This window comes from Mustela nivalis (assembly GCF_964662115.1).
Source record: "Mustela nivalis genome assembly, chromosome: X".
NCBI classification, from domain to species: domain Eukaryota; kingdom Metazoa; phylum Chordata; class Mammalia; order Carnivora; family Mustelidae; genus Mustela; species Mustela nivalis.
The window spans coordinates 12,121,689-12,141,791 of record NC_139040.1 but is presented as its reverse complement, the minus strand read 5'-3'; the positions used below and the strand labels follow the sequence as shown (position 1 = coordinate 12,141,791).

The following is a 20,103-nucleotide window of genomic DNA, read 5'->3' as shown; positions in this document are numbered from 1 at the left end:
AAAACCCACAGTATTGCAGCTGGGAACATATGATCTTTCTTATCAAGAGGTAACACAGAATGGTAAAAAGAACAGGAGTCATACTTTTCTAGTCAGGCTGCCGGCGTGTGAACCCTAGCTCTATCCCTTGAAAGCTTTATGACCTTACCTTGTTTAACTTCTCTAGGTTTCTGTTTCCACTGAAAATATGGAGGATTCAGTATATAAGGCACAGACACCTTGGCACAGTGCTTGGCCCTCGGTAATTACCAGTTGTTTCCATGAAACAATAAAAATGGTATGTAGGTAGCCAGAAAAACCCAAAAAGGCCTATTTCACCAATAATGTGGTCAAAAGGGCAAACATTAAGGGAAAAAAAAATACAATAAAACCAAATACTGGAAATAGTAGTTACTAACAAAATAAAATCAACTTTTCTTAAATGTGTTAAGGTGAATACTTCAAGAAAAGCAAGCTTGATCATATGATCGAGTATATGATTTCTGCATCAATTTGGAACAGGCCACTGCTCTGAAAGAGCTTTAAGGATCAGCTGCATAGACTCATTCATTCAACAAACACTTACTGAGCATTTACTACACCCTAAGCAATGTTAGGTACTAGAGACAATGATAAATGGTAAAAACCGGTGTATTTAAAATGCGACAATGGGCACAGGGCCCACAGGTGGAAGAGATTCATTCTGGCCCAGGTATGTCCCAGAGAGGATATTCAGGGCACATTCACAGAAGAAAGGACCTTTGGGTCTGGTCTAGGACTTCATCAGGGAATGAGGAGAAAGACAACTTCAGAAAGAGGAAGAGCAGCAGCAAACACGGGGAGGTATCTGGCATATGGCAAACCCCTAGAGGCACTGGAGTTACCTGGGAGTCTGCGAATCATCTAGTATGGCCAGAGACAGGGGTATTAGGGAAAGAAGGAGTCATGCGAGGGAGGCTCCGTGGAAGGCCCAAGAAAACCTGAGAGGAATTTCAGCACCCTTGGGTTTTAAGCATAGAGATAATCAAGTAGGACAAGACTGATGTTTTTAAAAAGCCCCCTCCTGATGAAGAAATGCAAGAAAATAACTACTTTGAAAGTCACTGTAAGGGTGCTTGGGTGGCTCCACTGGTTAAGTATCTGCCTCTTGGTTTCTGCTCAGGTCGTGATCTCAGGGTCATGAGATTGAGCCCTGCCTCAGGCTCCACACTGGGCATGGAGTCTGCTTGAGAATTTTTCTCCTTCTGCCCTTGCCCCCACTCGTGCGGCAAGCTCTCTCTCAAAATAAGTAAATAATTTTTTTTTAAGCCACGATAATAGTTATTTTGGATGGAGAACAGGTTTATGACTGGGATGGGGCACCTGGAGGGACTTCTGGGCTGGCTTCAAGGTTCTTTTTTTCTTTAATCTGGAAGGAGATTTTAAGTATGCTTGCCTTGCAATATTGTATTAAGCTATATATTTGGCTTTTTGGTTTGTTGAATCCTTGCATAATTTTATAATTTAAAAAAGGTAAAAAAGGAACACCCTGTGACACTACAGTCAGAAAAGAGGGAACTAGAAGAGAAGGGAATAAGGTATTACCTCCAGATAAAAAGATGATGACAGTCGGGAAAGGACAGTGGAAGTGATGACGAGATAAGCCTATCTGAGAGACATCTTTTTTTTTTAAGATTTTATTTATTTATTTGACAGAGATCACAAGTAGGCAGAGAGTCAGGCAGAGAGAGAGGAGGAGGAGGCTCCCCGCTGAGCCGAGAGCCTGATTGGGGGCTCAATCCCAGGACCCTGGGATCATGACCTGAGCCGAAGACAGAGGCTTTAACCCACTGAGCCACCCAAGCGCCCCTGAGATACATCTTTAGAGTTGACTGCCCTAGGCTTAGAGAAGAGGTAAGTGAGTTCAGATTTGGACATACTGACACCTTTGGGACTTCAAATACAACTCCCCCCCCCCTTTTAAGTTTCTGGCTTTCCTTTGCCTCTGGTGCACACCCATTGATAGTAATATTCTATCCCCTATCACTCATAATTCATTTCGATTCATATTTTCGGCTTTCAAGTAGAAAAGACAGGAGTAGCTCCTGATGTAATGGCAAGACTTGGAAGAAAGGGGGAAGATGGTTAAGAGAGGGAAAAAAATGAAACAAGACAAAACCAGAGAGGGAGATAAATCATAAGAGACTCTCAATCTTAGGAAACAAACTGAGGGTTACTGAGGGGAGGGGGTGGGGGATGAGGCGGCTGAGTGATGGACACTGGGGAGGGGATGTGTTGTGGTGTGGTGAGCGCTGTGTGTTGTGTGAGACATGAATCACAGACCTGTACCTCTGAAACAAATAATGTATGTTCACCCCCACCAAAAAATGTTTTCTGAAAGAAAAAAAAAAAAGAGACAGAGAGATGTGTGTGAACACATGTAAAGAGGTAGCTCTTTGGTGAAATTAACAACCTGTAATAGTGAAAGACAGAGTAAATGAGTAACATCCCAAGTGAACTATTCTACTAAAACAGAAAAGGTATGTAAGGCAAAGGGTAGTAGGTCAAAGCTTCCCAACCTGACCAACAAATATCAGAGAAGGGAATGCATCATGCAAACATCTTTTTTTTTTTTTTTTCACATGTCTGGGACACAGTAGTTATACATACCTCAAGAAGAATTATAAGAGAATCTTGAAGGTGAGATAGGTCAGTGAGAAAATGAAGAGGTATCCCACAGCAGGTCAGAGTACAGGGGAGAAGCAAGTGCTTTTGCTTATGTATAAGCCAAAATGAACCATCCTCACTTGAGAAGAGAGATGGGTATCAGCAACTGTGATTAATTATAGAAAGGGCCTAACACTGCTTTGATCACAGAACAGGCACTGACCAAATGCACGAAGAAATGCATAATCATAATAAAACCAAGCTACCATTTACTAGATAAATATCGTTGAGCACAATGTAAGCCCTTAGCATGAATTGCCTGGTAGACTCCTAATCGCAAGCCCATAATGGAGATGCCATTATTCACCCCCAGACTGCAGGTAAGAAACTTGCATCCTATCAAGTGGAAAACTCTGGAGAAACAAGACATGAGGGAGACTGCATAGGACCGACACGGACCTGGGCAAAAAGGAGCACCTGCTTCATACCCGGTCCAACCAAGGTCACCACGTAGACCATTACATAGGGATAAGGGGCAAAATCTCTAGCTGCTGACAGTGACTCTGTACGACCTTATCTTCAGCACAGCTCTCCTCTGGCAATATGTGCCAGTGGCAGGCTGTTGGTGGCACTGAGATTTGGGACCCTGGCCAGCTCTCTGTTTCTTTCCATCAGAAATATGACCAACATCTAGCATCAGCAAACGTCAAGATGAATGAGTCTCCGCTAATTCGTACATTACAAACCTGAGTGTCAAAAATGGTCAAATTCCATTACAGAATTACAGTTCAGCTATAGTGAATACTAAATACACATGAGCCATTAGGTGGGACTCTGAAATCTCTTCGCTCTATGGAAATTTCTATTCTGGTAGTAGTTGTATGCGATTGGATCTTTATCACACTGTTCCTGGCAGCAGTAAAATTCCATTTCCATCAACTGTTTCCTCTCAGGAAAGAAGTCTCTCAGGAAATATTCAAAACATTGTTCTCAACAAAGTTCTCAAATATGAATCATTTTCAAGTGCCAGAAAGATACTCCTTCCCCCCACTGTTTTGCATCATAATATACTTTCCCTAAAATGACAGTTTTTGGACACATTTGCAAAGAAGAAAAAGGCAGAATAAACTCATTCTTCTCCCGATATGGCTTTGCTCAAGCAGTTTACTTCGCCTCCACTTATCGTCTCCTTTAGATCTGCTCATCCAAGTCCTACCAATTCACTCATTCATTCAACAAATATTTCCTGAGCACCTACTAGGGTTTTGTGGTCTCATAATAGGTGGTAGGGGTTCAAATAAGTGTATTAGGAATTAACCAGGCAGAAATTTGGGGACGGTCATAGTAGGCAGTGGGACCATCATGTGACCTACTGAGAATTTCCTTCAAGAAGTTTCCCAGCAGAGGAGACATTTAAAGCTGACCTTTTAAGGACAAGTGAGAGGAATGAGATGGAAGAAGAAAGGCGTTTATGGAGGCTAACAGGAAGGCCTCTAATTACAGGGGGCACAACAGAGCTGCTGCCTCAGAAATTCATCCTAATGTCTGTGCTGAAGCCATACGTCCAATGGGCTGCACCTGACCAACGAGTGAATACAGCAGCGGTAGGACTCCACTGACCCGCATGATCCATCCAAAGGCTTTTCTGAACCTTCCTTCAACCGCAGAGCAGCCTAGAAAGCTTCTGCCCAAGCTACTCTCGCTTCTCTTCACTAGGGGTCAGACTTGCATCGCGGACTAATGGCACACCCAGGCTTCCATCTCCCTCCGCGTGGTCTCTCACACAGGTGGTGGTTTCCCTCAATAAAATCCTTGGCAGTTTAATCCTAAACTTCTGCTTCTCAGAGGACCCAGGCTAACACAGCATTCTCCAGAGCGCCCAGCATGAGGAAACCCTCAGAGGCATGAAAAGTCCTGAGCTGCTCTTGAGGAACCCAAGGCGTGGTACGAGCCTGCAGCGGGCTGCGGGGGTGCGGGAAGGGGTGGGGGGGGGGTGGAGGATAATCCGGGCCAAATCAGAGAAGGCCTTGCGTGTCTGAAGAAATTGGACATGGTCCTCTGAGAGACCGGGAGCCACCAGACGTTTTAAGCAGGGAAAGGGTATGTGTTTTCAAAAGATTGCTCTGTTGGCAGAACGGAGGATGGAGTAGAGGCAGCATACGGAAATCTCTGTGTACGCTTCCATTTTGTCTCCTAGCTTGTGGAGTCCTAGTGAGTGGAATCATATTTTTTGTTGTTGTTTTAATCTCTATGCCCCTGTAATGATTAAAATAGCGTTTAACACAAAGCAGCTACTCAAGATGCCCCGGCAAATCTAACAGACTGGGCCTCACGTTACTGCCTAACATTTTAAATTAAACCACCTTTCAGAAGGTTAATAACCAGCCTTTGAATATTCCTGCTTGGACCCTGGAACTCTGTCAGGCCAATCTAGAAAAAAGAACGTTACATGTACACAGAGTAGAAGCTACTCCCCACTTTATCCTCCGCTAATTAGTTATTTCATGAACTCTCTTTGAAGCCCAGCATCCAATCACATTTGTTGGTCTTAATTGTGAGGACAAAGGTCATTAGATATTTAGTTTCTGAATGTTTACAGGGTCAATGAAGTTTAGAGTCACATCAGGATCAAGGCCCAGAGGTCTTATGCAAAGAACACTGAACAGAAATCAAAACTGCATCGTGGACACTGGTGCAATATTTAATGGTGACCTTTGAAAAAACATATTGCTAGGGTCTATTTTATTTTCCATCATAAAGGAGGAATAAGACCTACTTTAATTTATAAGGTGAAAATTAAAATTAGAAGATGCGGTCAAGGGCACCTGGGTGGCTCAGTGGGTTAAGCCGCTGCCTTCAGCTCAGGTCATGATCTCAGGGTCCTGGGATCCAGTCCTGCATCGGGCTCTCTGCTCAGCAGGGACCCTGCTTCCTCCTCTCTCTCTGCCTGCCTCTCTGTCTACTTGTGATCTCTCTCTGTCAAATAAATAAATAAAATCTTTAAAAAAAAAAAAAGAAGGTGCGGTCAATGTCCTTTGTAAACAGTGTATGTAAAATATTGTATTGTCACTAATTTGTTAGCATGGTAGAGCTCAAGTTAGTTCTCACTCCCTACCCTCCAACCAAACAAACATAAGGGCAGCAGGAGGAGTCTTGAGAGATGATGAATATGTACATTACCCTGATTGTGGTGATGATTGTGTATGTTTGGAACCCATCAAATTGTGTACATTAAATATATATACGGTATTTTGTGTAATGATCACAGTTCAATAAACCTGTTTTTAAAAGACTAACGATTACCAATTCTGATTTACAATAGCACCAAGCAATGGTGTGGTACTATACAAAAACTCCCCAAATACAAAAGATTTTCCATTACTTTCATCTGTCAAACGGCACTTTTAGTTGGAAGGGTACTGCTAGGAAATCAAGTAACAATGAGAATCAGTTCCCAGAAGCAATGGACTGTTGGAGCTGGAGCCGGAATCAGAGCCAACAGCTCTCCTGAGGTCCTGGACACTGAATGGTCATCTGATGATGGCCTGATCCCCTTTAGTAGACTCAGCCATTTTTCTCATTGTTATCTCCCTGACTTGACTGACGAAAACACAGCACTTGGGCCCTATTTGTGATAACCAAAACCACCTTACTGAACAAAGGAATCATTACCTCAAACAGTCGGAAGTGGCTTTTGTAAGTTAAAGAAGTGAGTTTCAGTGATTCAGAAATGGTCAGATCTGCATGAGCCAAGGGACTAGAGCTGGCGATCCACAGCTGGTTGCTCATGTAAAATGAAAATGGCATCTCTAGCTCTCCTTGCTGAGACGATCACTTCTAGACTACACAAAGCCCTACAGACGCACAGAAGTGTCCGCATGCTCATTTCCAGAGCCTAAATCATTCAGCTGTACCTTTTAAGCCTTCTAAATTTGCAAAATGATTTAGCAAATTGGTATTGTTTTGATTTAGGGAAGAGGTAGGTAAAAAGTACAGGAAATCAAGTGCATTTTTATAAAAAGGAACTTGCCCTAGGCTATTTTGGTAAAAGAATCAAATAAACTACAGAAATCAGCCTAAGTCCCATTTGGCATTTTCCAAACCCAAATTATTTCCAGTTATAAAATGCATTGCATGGGAAGAAATTAATAATAATGATAGTAACGGACACCACTATATGGAGTACATTCTATGTGCAAGGCACTTTACAAATATCTTCTGTATTCTTCATAATAACCTGTGCTAACAGTTTACATTTCAGGCTTTTAAAAAAGATTCAGAGGGGGCGCCTGGGTGGCTCAGTGGGTTAAGCCCCTGCCTTTGGCTGAGGTGATGATCTCAGGGTCCTGGGATCAAGCCCCGCATCAGGCTCTCTGCTCAGCAGGGAGCCTGCCTCACACCCCTCCACCCTCTACCCCACCCTCTACCTGCTGCCCTGCCTACTTGTGATCTGTCAAATAAATAAATATATTTTTTAAAAAGATTCATTTATTTGAGAGAGAGAGCGTGCAAGCACGTGTGTGAGTGGGAGGGAGGAACAGAAGGAGAGAATCCCCAGAAGACTCCCCTGCTCATCACAGAGCCCAATGCAGGACTTAATCCCAGGACCCCAAGAACAGGACATGAGCCAACCTCAAGAGTTGGATGCCTAACCAACTGAGCCACTCAGGTGCCTCTATGTTTCAGATTTAAAAAAAAAAAGAATCTCAGGGAGACAAATGTGCCACAAATCAAGTAAATAACAGAGCTGAGATATAAAACCAAGATACCTAAAAGCCCAGATTTTCAAATGGCAATAAAAGGTGGTTGGGCGCCTGGGTGGCTCAGTGGGTTAAGCCACTGCCTTCAGCTCGGGTCATGATCTGAGAGTCCTGGGATCGAGTCCCGCATCGGGCTCTCTGCTCAGCGGAGAGCCTGCTTCCCTCTCTCTCTCTCTGCCTGCCTCTCCATCTACTTGTGATTTCTCTCTGTCAAATAAATAAATAAAATCTTTAAAAAAAGAAAAGGTGGTATAACACTTCTCCCTTTCCTAATCTCACTCTCTCTCCCACCCTCCCTTGTCTCTGTCCCCATCCAACATTTACCGCACATACATTCATCACCAGAGAGGCAATGTGATCTATGGGCTGATAGTGGTTTTACCAAACAAACCCACATTTAAGTTCTGACCATAACCATTTATTGCAAGACTTCAATGGTACAAATTACTTCCCATTAAATAAGGTTAAATTCAATAAATATACTCACAGCCTAGTATAAAGACACTTGCTATATTTGTTGCCTGTCTTTTGAAAGCTTAAAGACCAAGGAAGATGAATTAGAGCAGTCTACCTATATCACATTATAGGTAAGGGTAGAACTTCCCTTAATAAAGGTGGAGGTGGTTCTAGCGACCTATAAAACACACATATGATTAAGGAATTGCCAACAACTTTCTGGCATCTAACTATGACTTTTATCTATAAAATACAAGAGAATAATATATAATGGTCATATGGAATTTAGTCTAGAAATGCAAGGTTGGTTCAACATTCATAACTCAAGCAATGCCATTGACAATATCAACAAAGAAAGAAAATCTATACGTTATCTATATAGATGCAAAAAAAGTACATTTGTTCAATAGCCATTCATGATTTTTAAAAATACTCAGTTAACTAGAAATGAAAAGTAACTTCCTCAGCCTGATAAAAAATATCTATGAAAAAACCTACAGGGACACCTGGGTGGCTCAGTCCTTTAAGACTGCCTTGGCTTGGGTCATGATCCCAGGGTCCTGGGATAGAGTCCCATATTCGGCTCCTTGCTCAGTGGGGAGCCTGCTTCTCCCTCTGCCTGCCGCTTCCTCTTCTTCTGCACACATGCTCTCTGACAAATAAATAAAATCTTTAAAAAAAAAAAAAAAGAAAAGAAAAACCTATAGCTATCTCATGTTTAATGGCGTTAAGAATGAATGATTTCCGGGACGCCTGGGTGGCTCAGTTGGTTAAGCAGATACCTCCAGCTCAGGTCATGATCCCAGCATCCTGGGATCGAGTCCCACATCGGGCTCCTTGCTCAGCAGGAGCCTGCTTCTCCGTCTGCCTCTGCCTTCCACTCTGTCTGCCTGTGCTCACTCTGACAAATAAATAAATAAAATCTTAAAAAAAAAAAAAGAATGAATGATTTCCTTCTAAGATCAGGAACAACACAGGGCAACCACACTTACCATTTGTTTTGGACATCACACTGGATAGAAGTCCTAGATAATGCAGTAAGGCCCAGAAAGAAATACAGATAGAATTGGAGAGGAGAAATAAAACCATCTTTACTCACAGAATACTCAACAATCTAAGTAGAAAATCCAAAAGAACCTACGAAAAAATAGTAGATCTAGTAAGTGACATTACCAAGGTTGGAAAACAGGAGATCACGATACGAAACAGAATTTTGTTTTTATACACAGCAGTGAATAAATGAAGACTGCAATTTTTAAAAGCACCATTTGCTAATATAGGAGCAATAAAAGATGCAATACTCCAAGATCAATATAACAAAGTAGTATAGGATTTATATGTTGAAAACTAAGAAAAACATTATTGATGAGAGCCATCAAGATACAAGTAGTCAGAGTTACATGTTCACGGATCAGAGGACTCAATATTATCAATATTACCATTCTCTCCCAAATTCATCTATGGATGCCTATCAACTCCAAATCGGTATTCAACTCAACACTCAATAAAATCCAAGCAACCTTCTTTATTAAGAAATGTACAGGGTGATTCTAAAAGTTATATGGAAAAACAAATAATCTAGGACACACCCAAAGCAATTTTGAAAGAGGAAAAAGTTGGAGAACTCAAACCCAATGATTTTAAGAATTTTACTACTAAGCTACAACTATTCAAAACCATGTGATATTGGCAAAAGAATAAACACATAGATCAATGAAGCAGAACAGACATCCAGAAATTGATCCACCCATATACAGTCAATTGATTTTTGACAAAAATGCAAACTTGATTCAATAGACAAAGGACAATCTTTTAGTCTCTCAATAAATAATGATGGAACAATGGGGTATGTTTGTATTTCAGTGAACCTCAACCTGAAGCTCCTCTATACATACAACTTGAAATTGATCATAGACTGAAATGTAAACCCTGAAGCTAAAAAACGTCTAGAAAAAAAGAGAAGCAAATCTTTATGATCTTACATCTGGTAATTATATATAGGACAGAAGAAACATGAACCATAAAAGAAAAAATTGATCATCTGAATTTCATCAAAATTCAAAATTTCTGCTCTTGAAAGACAGCAAGAAAATAAAAAAGAAAACATACAAGCCACAGACTGGGAAAAACATTTGGAAAACAAATGTGATAAAGGGCTGATAGCCAGAATATATAAAGAACCCTTAAAACTGTATTTTTAAGAAATTACCCAATTAAAAAAAAGTTAATAGACCCTTGCTCTAAATCATTAGTCATTAGGGAAAAAAATGTGGAATAAAATTACAAAAAGATATCACTAGCTATCTACTAGAATGTCTAAAATTGAAAAAGACAGTAACAATGGTGTCAAGGATGTGGAGCAACTAGAACCTCATACTGCTGGTAGGAATCAGTAAGAGTACAGTTTGGCAATTCCTTATAAAGTTAAAAACACACTTATTCTAAAACCCAGGCATCCCTTGGTATTTACCTAAGAGAAATAAAGACATGTATCTGCACAGAAACCTGAATATAAATGTTTACAGCAACTTCATTCATAATAAAAAAATTAAATTATCCCAACATCCACCATGGTAAGTGGAGAAAGAAATTTTGATATATTCATATAATGGAATTCTACTCAGTAACAAAAGGCAGCTAACTATGGATAAACGCAACAATAAATGCAACATGGATAACTCCAAAGCATTATGTTAGGCGCACCTGGGTGGGTGGCTCAGTCGGTTAAGCGTCCCACTCTTGATTTCAGCTCAAGTCATGATTCCGGGGTCATGGGATCAAGCCCCCTGTTGGGCTCCTTGCTCAGCAGGGAATCTACTTGGGACCTTCTCATACCCTCTGCCCCTCCCCTCACTCAGACTCACTCATTCTCTAAAATAAATAAGGGACGCCTGGGTGGCTTGGCCATTAAGCATCTGTCTTCAGCCCAGGTCATGATCCCAGGGTCCTGGGATCGAGCCCCACGTTGGGATCTCTGCTCCAGAGGGAGCCTGCTTCTCCCTCTCCCACTCCCCCTGCTTCTGTCCCCTCCCTCGCTGTGTCCCTCTCTATCAAATAAATAAAATGTTTAAATAAATAAATAAAATCTTTTTAAAAGTAGCATTATGTTATGTGAAATAAGCAATCTCAACGACTACACATTTTGATTCCATTTATATGAAATTCTAGAAATGACACAACTATTATAGAGACAGAAATAAGAGCAGTAGTTTGCCATATAGGGAGGGGGTCAACTATGAAGGAGCATGAGGGAGTATTTTGGGTGACAGAAACTTCTATTATCTTTATTCCAGTGGTGGCACAACCTATAGAATTTTGCCAAAATTTATACATTTGTAAATACTTACAAAGGGTGAATTTCACTCTATGCAAATAATGCCTCAGAAAAACAGAACAAAGACATGGAAGACTGACCAGCATCGTGACAGTTTTGTGTGTGTCTCTTTCACGGCTCATTGATGGCGCTCTGTAAAAAGGGGCTCAGGTAGGAAGGTGATAAATGCATTACTTAGGATCAAAATACCCCGTCTGATATTTATTTGAAACAAATCAACTTAAGGTGATAAATGGTCACTAACTGTCCTTACCAATTGCTTGAGTTTGTCAATGACTCACTTGAAACGACTGCTTGAGGAGAGAGAAATGTTAAAGTACTAATTTTCTTCATTTTACAACTATTCTGATTTCCAAGAGCAGGGAAGAAGCATTTTCATTCCATGCGATTTCTTTTGTCTTGATTAGAATGTTTTAGACTCACAGTAGAAGCTTATCTTGGCAGCGAAGGCTGCAGGGTGTGAGAAGGTGAAGGGTTGCCCCAAACCGCCAAAAGGGCCCTTAGCCCTGTTTGGCAGGCTCTTCGGCGACAGTCTCTGGCAGGTGTCTAACAGCGGATGAGGCGGCATGCAAGTCCTGGGTTTGCAGGGAGCTCTTGTCAAAACAGTGGTAGGAGTCTTGTAAGTGGCATTCTCAGAGCCCAAGACAGACCTAAACTGGAAAATAAACTACAGGAGACTTGCCTTCATTCCTCCGCTCATCTGTTCATCTTATTGGCTGCCCGTTGTGGCACAGGCTGTGGGAAGGCTGAAGACATAGCTCAATTCCTGGTCTAGGGTAGCTTGCGACCTGCTGGTGGGCATGAACCAGTGGTACTGGCTCCAACAGCAGTCGACAGGCCAGAGGGCACCTTTGTGGAAGGGGAGATCTACAGTTCTGATTTATTCCTCCTTGTACACCATTTTTTCTTTTTTTTTTTTTAAAGATTTTATTTATTTATTTGACAGAGAGAAATCACAAGTAGTCGGAGAGGCAGACAGAGAGAGAGAGAGGAGGAAGCAGGCTCCCTGCTGAGCAGAGAGCCCCATGCGGGACTCGATCCCAGGACCCTGAGATCATGACCTGAGCCGAAGGCAGCGGCTTAACCCACTGAGCCACCCAGGCGCCCCTGTACACCATTTTCTACCAGCTCTCAGTGCCCCAGAGTTCACCAAGAAGACAAGACTGGCAGTCATTCCAGGCAGCAGGAACAGCACGTATGGCAGAAAGGTAAGCCAGGAAACCACGCGAGGCTCTGGGGCACTGAGAGTCTGGTGAAAATGCTGTCTGATGAGACAAGACGGGTGGGCAGGAACCAGAAAGGCTGAGGTTCTGTGAACTGTGCCGAAGAGTCAGAGGTCAGTTTAAAGGGGAGACAGTGTGAAGCCTATTAACAGAGGAGTAACAAACCAAGATTTACATTCAGAAACATGACTCCAAGAAGGGCAAGTCAAGGATAGGCAGAGGCAGAAGGCGGAAGCCGAGGAATTCCCCATCTTTCTTTTTTTGGTAGTTGAAAAGCTGGTGGTGGACCAGAAAGATGGTGTTAATTGAGGCAGCAGAAAGAGGCCCTTCACAAACCAAACCTTCAGTCATGCAGAAGAAATGACCCATTCTACCCATGGTACATCTCTAGCTAGCAATCGTTGATTGATTATTTTTCTATTCCCAATAGATTAGCATTTCCCTAAGGACAGGAATGGTGATAAACACACACAAACACACACACTTCTAGTGCTTGGCTAACAAGAGATGTTTAGTAACTTCCTTGGCTGACTGAATGAATGAGTAAATGAATGAATGAATGAAGTGAGTCTCGGGCCCAAGAAAACCACAAGAGAGCTGTTATAAAATGCCTCTGATGGGTTATTTTGGAAGTTGATAAGCTACCTATTACATGGAAAGTAAACTGGGTATCTCTGGAAGTCTCTTCCAATGTGTAGATTTTAGGACTCAAGGCCACTCCCTTGTGAAAGTAACAAAAGGCTGAAAAGGGGCTAGGTGAGATGTCCTAAAGAAAGCTAAAAAATTGGTCCCATGAAAAATGTCAAGGGGTGAGTTTATAATACCAGGAAATAATTAAAACAGCTAAAAGCTGACAGATTTTTGGGAAAAGCCTGGGTGGCTCAGTCAGCTAAATGTCCGTTTTGGCTCAAGGTCATGATCTTGGGCTCCTGGTTCAGCAGGGAGTCCACTTCTCCCTCTCCCTCTGCACTTCCCTCCAACTCGTTTCTCTCGCAACATAAGTAATAATCTTAAACTAAAATAAAATGAAATAAAAGCTGACAAATTTTTTTATGAAGGCCCTAGAGAAAGAAAACAACTTATTGTCATAATTAAGCTTCTGAAGGCAAGAAGTGTGGTATACATCAGGCCCCTCCATATTAGAGGAAGGGATTATCAGGTACTCAGAGTGTAAACCCCAGAAGATCTAGAAGGAAACTGAAGTAGGCAAGAGTGCATAATTAGAAAAGGAGAGTAGGCAGCAATAGGCAGAGGTCCACAGAGGTGAGCAGGGAGCACCAGGATACTGAGCAAGGGAGAAAGCAGACAGATGACAACAGGGAAAATCTGGTAAAAAAAAAAAAATTAGTCATGGGGCACCAGGGTGGCTCAGGGGGTTAAAGCCTCTGCCTTCGGCTTGGGTCATGATCCCAGGGTCCTGGGATTGAGCCCCATACGGACTCTCTGCTCGGCAGGGAGCCTGCTTCCTCCTCTCTTTCTCTGCCTGCCTCTGCCTACTTGTGATCTCTGTCAAATAAAATAAAATCTTAAAAAAAAAAACAATTAGCATCAACATCACTACCTATGGTCAGCAAAGTCCCAATGACAGGCATGGGTCTAGGCAAAGCTCAAGTGTCCAAAAGGCCTGGCTAAAAGAAAGCATATTCCTACCCTGGGGTACCAAGCACTGTAACCAGGTAAGGACTTCACAGGAGTGAAATAGAACAGGGCCCAGTGTCTGGCACAGAAATACAAATCCAGTCTTAATCACAAGGAACTAACCAAGAGAAGTCTTACAAAAACCTAAGCACACAAAGTCAGAATGAGACTAGGCGACACGCTGACCTGCTGAGCTAAGCAACTTAAGGTTCCTGAAATTCTCCCCAGCTCACCACTGGCTGGGGCCCAAAGCCTGGTTCAGAGCTGAGCTGTCTCAACTCTGTCCATTGGAGAGCTGTGAAGACACGAAAGTCATCAGGGCTCACGTCCTCCCAACGCCAGACAGCATGAGGCAAGGCCATGGGCAGAAAGAATACCAATGAAACAGTGTGTCACATGGGAAAGAGCGAGAAAGAGTAATACAGAATTTTGATTATGGAGATCTCTTCTCTATTTTTTCCACCCACCACCACACTTCCCTAATCCAGAATACATTTCTTAAAAAGCTCTATGGCCTATAGCTATTACTCATTAATCTATTCATTATTATATTTGTGGCTATACCTAGAAAAAAATAACTACTAGGCATCAGTTCCTTGGTGAAGACCCATGCCCCCAACTGCATATACAACATTTATTGGGAAGATCAGATTCCCACTACACTTTTTTCCTAATGTACCATATCATAGTCATGGATGTTCATGAACGTATAATTGATAACATATAATAGTAGCCCATATTGCTACTCCTATTTCCCATTCTGAAGCACAGACTTACACAAAATTACACAACGAACTAGTGGCAGAGCCCGCCTTACAACCCAGATGCCTTTGCTCCTTCCATGTTTGCCATGTCAACAAATCTGGTAGAGACACCAGTCATCAGGAAGCAGAATTGAGTTAAGTGCGTTCACTTGTAATTTTTAACCCTTCCCACTGAGCTCACACATGGCCCAACATAAAATCTTTTTCCATCTGCACAGACATTCTCTGATACACTGACAGAATGGAAATCCACTAGAGGTTACACAATTCAGATTATCCAACTCGAAAGCAAGAGAAAGCCTCAAGCAACACCATCTGATTATGAGATTTTGCTGCTTTGGAGAATTAATCAAATTCATCCTAGAGGCTCATCTGCTGCGTGACACACTCATTCCTTGATATTGACACTCCCTAACAAATTTCAACACAAGATGTGCTGGTGACTTCTTTTCCTGGTACTTTCTGATCTTCATCTGTTACTATGACTAGAATTTGAAGAAACGTAAATAAGCAGGAGGTTGTTTGATCCCTAATATCTATATACTCCTTTATATTTATGTGAAAAGCTAGGGAGATAGAAAGGGTCTCATTTACAGGAATACTTTTCACTGTTACTTCTGAATATAAAATAAATGAAAAGAGAAGGTGAGGAAGTCTAATAACTGGCAAATCATGAATAATTGAATTGCTATAACATTTGAAGACCGTGACTTAAATTATTTAACAATATTCAACTGTAATCAAATAGAATTTTGTTGAAAAACTTGTCATATTTAGAAAAGCTAAACAAATATACACGGCCCACCAAAAACTTAATCTTGACCACCTTTTGTTACCTACAAAGTATAGGCTGTTCCTTATGTATGGTTTATTCCTCCAATGAGTAGGCCTTGAATAAAAAAACCCCTAAAATTCACCTAAAAACACATTTTCTTTAACGCACAATAACTTCTGTTGAATAAATAAGTGAAATGAACCACATTCATTTCCAGAATCACAGAGGTAAGAAAATCAATAAAAATCTCTATTGAAAAAGGAGTAACCTGGGGTGCCTGAGTGGCTCAGTAGGTTAAGCGTCTGCCTTCGGCTTAGGTCATGATCCCCTGATCAACCCCGTGTTGGGCTCTCTGCTCAGCAGGGAGCCTGCTTCCCCCCACCTCTCTTTCTTCCTGCCTCTCTGCCTACTTGTGATCCCTGTCTGTCAAATAAATGAATAAAATCTTAAAAAAAAAAGAGTTACTTGACAGTGAAGAAACTTGACAAATACTATCCCAGCCCGGTGATCAAGTTCATACTGTCAGAGTTAAGTCATACTGATACTATACATGGTAGATAAGATGCAATGAGACCAGCCATAACCCACATCTTACCTTGAGGGAAACATCAGACAAACCTTAACTGAGGGATATTCTACAAAATCCCTAATCAGGACTCTTCAAACTGTCAATGACATCAAAACCAAGGGAAGTGTGAGAAACTGTCACAGCCGACAGGAGCCTAAGCAGTTGTGCTGATTACATATAATATGGTATCATAGAGGTGATCCTGGAACAGAGAAAGGATATTAGGCACAGGCTAAAGAGATGAGAACAAAGTATGGACTTGAGATAATATCAATATTGGTTCATTAACTGCGACAAACATACTGTTCTAACTGATGTGAGATACCGGGAAACTAGGTGTGGGGCGTAAATGAGAACTGCCTGTACCATCTTTGCAAATTTCCTGTAAATCTAAAACTACTCTAAAATAAAAAGTTTACTAACGGAGTTAAAAACAAATTTTGAAAATGAGTACTGGAGGGGTGTCTGGGTGGTTCAGTGGGTTAAGCGCCTGCCTTCGGCTCAGGTCATGATCCCAGGGTCCTGGGATTGAGTCCTACACAGGGCTCTCTGCTCAGGGAGGAGCCTGTTTCTCCCTCAGCCTCTGCCTGTGCTCCCCTGCTTGTGCTCTCTGTCAAATAAAATCTTTTTAAAAAAATGATTCTTGGGCGCCTGGGTGGCTCAGTGGGTTAAGGCTCTGTCTTCGGCTCAGGTCACGAACTCAGGGTCCTGGGATTGAGTCCCACATCAGGCTCTCTGATCAGGAGGGAGCCTGCTTCCCTCTCTCTCTCTCTGCCTGCCTCTCTGTCTACTTGTGATCTCTCTCTCTGTCAAATAAATAAATAAAATCTTTAAAAAAAAAAAAGAGGGTAAACCTAAATTCTCTTTAGCTCTCCCTTTTTGGTTCTGTCTCAAATTCAGGGAGTCCTCTTAGACCCTATTAGCCAGAACTTACATTAATAAATACATGAGGCAAAGAAAGAAAGAAAAAATAATTCCCAATTTTTTCTATTTGTCTTATGGGATATGTGTTGTTTTCAGTTAAATGAGATAGATCTAATCATAATGAGACATGCTACTCATTATTTCCTCTACTGAGGAGCCAAACTAGAACCCCCAAACTATTAATAATGTACTAAAGGTTCACTTCAGCAAAAAGCTAATTGTTTGCTTTCTGTGTGCCTTTCCTTCTGGAACCATCTTCCTGAGAAGTGCTTTAAGTGTCTGTCAGAAGCCAAGAACGTGAATTTGGGCTGCGTGGGGGAACTAGGGAGTGGGGCTGCTGCAGGCCATGGTCCCAGGTAGCTGACCCTGGATCATCCGACTTCGAGCAAGTGTCATCACTTGCCTCAACTCCTTCTCTGTCATCCTTTGCTCCCTCTGAATCTAGTGATTTCTAGAAACAAACTTTATGACACATGCTGTATATTATTTGGTTTGAAGAATCGTTGTGTTTCTGTGAAGGAAAGCAATGTTCTTTTTCAAAGCTCTGTTAGTTCTTAAAATATCGGAACTTGCAAAAAGCACACGCAGGGTTGTTATTAGCCCTTGAGATCAATAGCTCAGTCACTGCTATGAGATATTAAACAAGGAGTTAGGAAGACAAGAAAATCTTTAGAGTTGCATCTATTCTGGCAAAAGAAGCATGGTAGAGAGGCACAAACATATTAAAGGCCATTTTAGCAAGTGAGTTCCTGCCAAGCAAACAAATCCTGGGCCACTCTATCTACCTAAGTGTTTTCACAGTGGTTTTTTAGCTAGCCGCCAGTTGAATTCTAGGCATAGATACAGGCAAACAACAAGGCTTGGAGGTTGAGGAATGAGAGTGGATGTGGGCAACAGCTGGACACGGCAACATCTGCAAAACACATGAACTGTCCCCAGCACAAATATTCACACAAGCAGGCATTAATTTCACATCCCGTCACTAACCGAATACACTTCACTATTTGAACTGGATTCAAATTTGTCATTTGAAATTTGTCAGTTGCATATACCTGTCTCTGACTGAAGTAAAACTTAAAGGAAGATAACAGATACCACAAAATAACAGAGGAGGTTCCACTCAGTAAGAAAGATGTTATCTGGAATCTCACATTTTTCCCCACTGGTTGTCAAATGATCCTTTATTGAAATACGTCCCTTTGTAGTTAACTAGCTGGGCATTCCACTGCACCACTGTTGACGTCATCTATGATGTCATAACTGTGGCAGCCATCAACATTACAGCCCACAGACTGGGCAGTCCCCAGAATCTCTCTAATGGTTCCAGAAAGTTCTCTGGCTAAAGATCGATGTCACATCTGGCAAGCAATATTGACAATCTCATTAAAAATGATATTTCTACTGTGCTTTATTTCTGCTTCTTTCTGTCTCTTGGTGGTTCCTTGAGGGCTTTGATAATCAGCGAAGAGGCAGAAGGTACCACTTCAATCTGGGCCTGTCTGTTCTGAATGGTCAGTTTCACGGCAATCCTTAGATCCCTCCTATCACCAGTCGCCTTGACAATGCCATCACCAGCCTTTTATGGAGAAAGACCCAGTGAGATGATCTTCAGGGCCAGCGCAGATGTGGCACCAACTTCACCACTGATGCACCTCAGAAGCACGACTTGGATCTCTTTGAGGTCGAACTTAGGCTGCATGGCGGAGGTGGCTGGTGTTGGATGAACCTGGTTTTGGGATGACCCAAGGCAGTTATACCTTTGCCTCCTCCTAGCCGAAAGCCAAAAGCTGGAATCTCACATTTAAAAAACAATCTCTTAGGGGCGCCTGACTGGCTCAGTCAGTACAGCATGTGACCCTTGATCTCAGGGTAATGAGTTCGAGCCCCACGTTGGGGGAAAGAGTTTACTTTAAAAAAAAAAAAATCTGTTAGGGGGCACCCAGGTGACACACTTGGTTAAATGGTGGGCTCTTGGTTTCAGGGCAGGTCATGACCTCAGGGTCGTGAGATAGAGCCCCATGTGCCCTGCGTCCCCCAAATATGGCTCTGCACTCAACAGGGAATCTGTTTGAGATTCTCTGCCCCTCCAGATCATGCTTTCAATCTCAAATAAATAATCTTTTTTAAAAAAAAATCTCTCAGAATATACTTAGTGTGAAGACACTAAACTCTAAAGAGTTTAGTATTGAAAGGAGAAAAAATAGTAGCTTTACAGTGGTGGAACCTGGTAAACATTGCTCTAGACAAGTGATTAAGGTCAACACCAACAGTGATTATGCTGAGGATATGTACTGTTGTTATGGTGTGATGAAAATGGCACTTCACCTCTCCAATCTTCCTCTAAAGCTCAACAGCCCCAGTCTAATCATAAAGAAAACAGTCACATCCTAGTAGACGGACATAGTATAAAATACCTGACCAGTACTGCTCAAACCTGTCAACATCATCTAAACCAAGGGAAATCTAAGAAAAGGGTCACAGCCGCGAGGCGTCACGGTAACTAAAGGAGATGTGGTACCCTGGAGAGTATCCCAGAACAGCAAGATGAGATTAATGGAAAACTGAGGAAATATAAAGTATGGGCTTTAGTTAATAATTTATCCATACTGGTTCATTAACTGTGACAAACTGTACATTACTAGTGTAAGATGTTAGTAATACAGGAAATTGCATGTGGGATATATGAAAACTCTACTATCTAAGCAACGTCTGTAAATCTACAACTATTCTAAAAGTAAAAGTTTTCAAAAATATTTAAAAATCTTTTCTTGGTTATCTCTCCCAACCCCATTCAAATCCTGTGCTTCTAACCAATTACGAAAAAAAGAAACAAAGTCTCTTGGGCACCTGCCATGTGAGGAAAAAAACCCTGCAATTAACTTCCTACAGGTCCCCTAAGAGTCACCAGGTGGGAAGGGTTTTGTCAAAACAGTGGCTTGGGGTCAAATAAGGAGCAAATTTAAAGTCAAATACAAGAGGCACCTGGGTGGCTCAGTGGGTTAAGTGTCTGCCTTTGGCTCAGGTCCTGATCTCAGG

General features: G+C 41.9%; 1 protein-coding gene and 1 pseudogene across 5 annotated transcripts in view; both read right to left on the bottom strand.

The window, feature by feature from the left end:
* The window catches only part of ATP11C (ATPase phospholipid transporting 11C (ATP11C blood group)), a 186,738-nt gene that overhangs the window by 139,110 nt on the left and 27,525 nt on the right, over positions 1–20,103 (bottom strand). The gene's annotated exons all lie outside the window — the stretch shown is intronic.
* Positions 18,235–18,850, bottom strand: LOC309855706 (large ribosomal subunit protein uL11 pseudogene; annotated as a pseudogene). The gene has a single exon. The product of its transcript is annotated as a large ribosomal subunit protein uL11 pseudogene (transcript).